Below are 4,166 nucleotides of genomic sequence, written 5' to 3'. Positions count from 1 at the left end.
CCCATCACGTATTTCTGAGGGAGGGGCTTCATAAAAGAAGGAAATGATCAGCGAGAAGGGACAGAGCGGTGTGGAATAAAAGTAAATTATGTGAAAAATAATGCATTTTTTTAAAAACAAAGCATTAACACATGTTAGACTGCACCCCATAAACACAATCAAGCCTAGAAAAAAAACCAGTGAACCACCCCTTTAATACTTTGGGTCAGGGTTGCTTCAAATACTTTAACCTAAGAATGAGCAATGGTAATGATCCTTGCCCTAGCAAACACTAAGTGTGAGGTCATCAGTATTTAACTTGAAGAGAGAAAAAGAGTTCAGCACAAAACGTAATGTTGTTTCAATATTATTTTAGTTGCATCGCACAGCTATTCATACCTCCATACTAGTTCGTAAATATGTATGAAGTAAATTGTTGAAAAATGTCGTAAATATTTTTTTCCAATTAGATTCCACAAAACTGGAAAAAGCATCTAAATTATGAGCACTGTTATTTCTAAAAATGGTTCATTCTACTCTTGTTTGTTTAAACTTGTAATTTGCAAGAAGAATGTAGTTGAATGTGTTGCACTGCACTTTGAAGGATTTGGTTCCAATTTGCATGTATGTGTGAGTGAGTGAGTGAGTGAGTGAGTGAGTATCTGCATGTATTGTATTCTTGTGATGGAAAAGTGTCTTGGAGTGTCGTCACTGTCAACACCGATTGATTTTAACAGGGTTTCAAACTTGAACCAGAGTGAACATTTGTGAGTGTGTTCGTTAAGGGAGTGTAGTCATGAACGGGATGTGTGGGAGACAACCTACAGCTGAGGGATGGAGAGACTGTAAGAGTGAGAGCGAGAGCTCGCTTGTTTTCATCATTAAGCATAGGGGTCATTGTCAGGGGTCTTTGTTGGCCTGGGGGTCTGCCCTCTGCTATATTTGTTGTTGGTAATGTAGGAGCTGTCATGTCTAATTGGGAACCACGGGATGAATGCATTTGGGGCCTTTAATAGAATCAAGTCTCTTAATAAAAGAATTAATAACAAGATTCTTTTTGTCTGTTTTCCCTTCTGTCCATGCTTGACACTGTAAACATTTCCGACCTGCTGCTAAACTGGCCCCGTCAGACTGTGTGGACCCCCATGTAAGGTGGTGTTGAGAGAGGTGAAAGAAAGGTTGATGGTCCCTTTAAGCCGAAACAGCATTCAGATTTGTTTCTTTTTTTAGCACCCACTCCATCAGCTCTAGTGCTGCATTAACAGTAAATTGCGGTACATTATGGATTGGGAGGAAACAAAGTGCTTCCTCCAGTGTATTTCATGCACATGTCAGCAACTTCTATATCAAAGTCTACTTTTAATTTCAATAGTTTATATCAAAGAGTTGTGAGAATAACTTTCATCTTTTCTTCAACTGAATACTGTTTCCGTGCTGTTTTGATGTATTTTAAAGAGTTGGCAGTCAAAATTAAAACTGCTGGATGATAGATATTCTTCATTCTTTATGACAAACACTATAATGTGAATTACAGAATGTACAACGTTTTTTAAAATGTATCAATTGCGGTGTACAGTGTTTATTATGATGGGGTAGAATCCACAGCTCAGTACTCACTACTCAATACTCATGAGTACTTTTAAATAGGCTACTCTTTTACTCTTACTCAAGTAGTTTTTTGGACAAGTACTTTTACTCTACTCACACTACATTTTTTGGAAGGTAATGGTACTTTTACTTGAGTATATTTTTTCAGTACTCTTTCCACCACTGCCTACAGCTGAGGGATGGAGAGACTGTAAGAGTGAGAGCGAGAGCTCGCTTGTTTTCATCATTAAGCATAGGGGTCATTGTCAGGGGTCTTTGTTGGCCTGGGGGTCTGCCCTCTGCTATATTTGTTGTTGGTAATGTAGGAGCTGTCATGTCTAATTGGGAACCACGGGATGAATGCATTTGGGGCCTTTAATAGAATCAAGTCTCTTAATAAAAGAATTAATAACAAGATTCTTTTTGTCTGTTTTCCCTTCTGTCCATGCTTGACACTGTAAACATTTCCGACCTGCTGCTAAACTGGCCCCGTCAGACTGTGTGGACCCCCATGTAAGGTGGTGTTGAGAGAGGTGAAAGAAAGGTTGATGGTCCCTTTAAGCCGAAACAGCATTCAGATTTGTTTCTTTTTTTAGCACCCACTCCATCAGCTCTAGTGCTGCATTAACAGTAAATTGCGGTACATTATGGATTGGGAGGAAACAAAGTGCTTCCTCCAGTGTATTTCATGCACATGTCAGCAACTTCTATATCAAAGTCTACTTTTAATTTCAATAGTTTATATCAAAGAGTTGTAATAGGGATGCAGAGGAATAAACAGCTGTAAATGAGGTGTAGTGTGAACCTATTTTCAAAGACCTTGTTTTCTTTTTGCTCTCCACTTTTAGTGCCGGGGTCTTGCCTGCCAACGTTGCTGCTAATTCCCCAAATCCACTAATCCTGCCTTATTTAAACCATCTTGATGGCACCAGGCCACAGAAAATAAAAAACTTGGCAATCTAAATAATGCTCAGATTCATCAATTGCAACGGTATTGTCATTCCAAGCGAGTAAGTTAACCGTTGAAGGAATTGCTGCTGACAGTTTCAGTTGTACGGGCTATTTTAAAATAACATCAAACCAGCCATTAATCTGAGTGTATACATTTCTAATACAGGTTTAGAGAAGTCCCAGCCACAATCGCATTTCAAAACAAGTTTTCCCCAGTTTTTCCTCAGTTTTCAGTTTTTCTCAGTGTTTCTGAATAGTGATTATTTGATGCATTAGGACTTGCGTTTACTGACCTAATAAGTGCTGGTTCCCAACATTCAAATATCTCCATTTGTGTTCCACAGAAGAAAGAAAGAAAATCATACAAGTTTGGAACAACATGAGGCCTAATGATCATTTAATAGTGTTCATCGTCTGTTTGATTACGTCTTTAATTGATTTTTCCATACATTTCTGCCATATGTACATTAACTGACAGTCACCACTGATAAGCTACCACTAAATATTGTAGAAACTTAATTTGCTGTAAAGTTGCTTTGCAATGATTTGTATCGTGAAAAGCGCTGTACAAATAAACTTGAATTGAATTTAATTGAATTATTTGGAAGATAAACAGTGAGAAAATTAGTTAATGCAATTTTTTTATTTTTTTTACAATAAGATCCCATTAGCTAACTTTAATGCATTAACTAACAATGAGAAATCATTTGTTACAGTATTTATTAATCTTTGTTAATGTTAGTTATATCTGTATATACATATACAGTATAGTTACATAAAAATACAACTGTTTATTGTTACTTCATGTTAGCGCAGGTCCATGAAATAATATAAACGGATACAACCTTTGATTTTAATAATGTATTAGTTAATTTTAAAATTAACATTAACTAAGATTAATAAATGCTTTAGATATATTTTTCATTATTAGTTCAGATTACAAATACTTATTGTAAAGTATTTTTGTTTGTTTGTAAAGGCTTTACCTTAAAGCCTTAAGAAGAAGAAAAAAAACTATTGCAGTAATTGTCCACCAAGACTCGGCAACATTTTTGATGCAAAATGTATAAAATCGAAAAGGTAACAAAAATATCAAACCATTGTTTTAGCCAGATTATAAATTACAGTCATTAACATGTTACAGTGTCAAGCTAGGTGTTTGAAACCATCATACCGCTGATTGAGAAAATAAGGTTATAGTTGCTGATACATAGTTCATGTGACAACTTCCCCATGTGACAACTAGCCCCAGTGTCCTCTATGTGCTGACATCTCTAGGTCTAATCGTAATCTCCAATAGTGGATGTGACGCACCTTACTGCGACTTTTGCCTCTGTCCTTACCTTCCTCCAGAAGAACGTCATCCAAGAAATAATCAAAAGAGAGGCGGGAGAAGTCCAGACGTTTGGTTCCCTTTCATCTGCAAGGCAAACTCCAACATTAGATAGAGTTTTGATGTCCACAATAAAAAAGAAAAGAGAAAGCAAATGATTGAAAATCCCATTTGCCATCTTAGATCACCTCACCCCCTGGAGATGCAAAGAAGACAGGGCAGCGGCAAACATGAGAGGTAATCGGAGCAAAATAAGGAACATTACGAAGGCCTGAATATGTCAGAGCAAGGCTGACGAAACGCGGTCGCCGCCTTT

Source organism: Sinocyclocheilus rhinocerous, unplaced genomic scaffold (genome assembly GCF_001515625.1).
Source record: "Sinocyclocheilus rhinocerous isolate Xijiao unplaced genomic scaffold, SAMN03320098_v1.1 scaffold524, whole genome shotgun sequence".
Taxonomy (NCBI): domain Eukaryota; kingdom Metazoa; phylum Chordata; class Actinopteri; order Cypriniformes; family Cyprinidae; genus Sinocyclocheilus; species Sinocyclocheilus rhinocerous.
The sequence above is the reverse complement of the archived record's forward strand: the minus strand, read 5'-3'. Positions refer to the sequence as shown.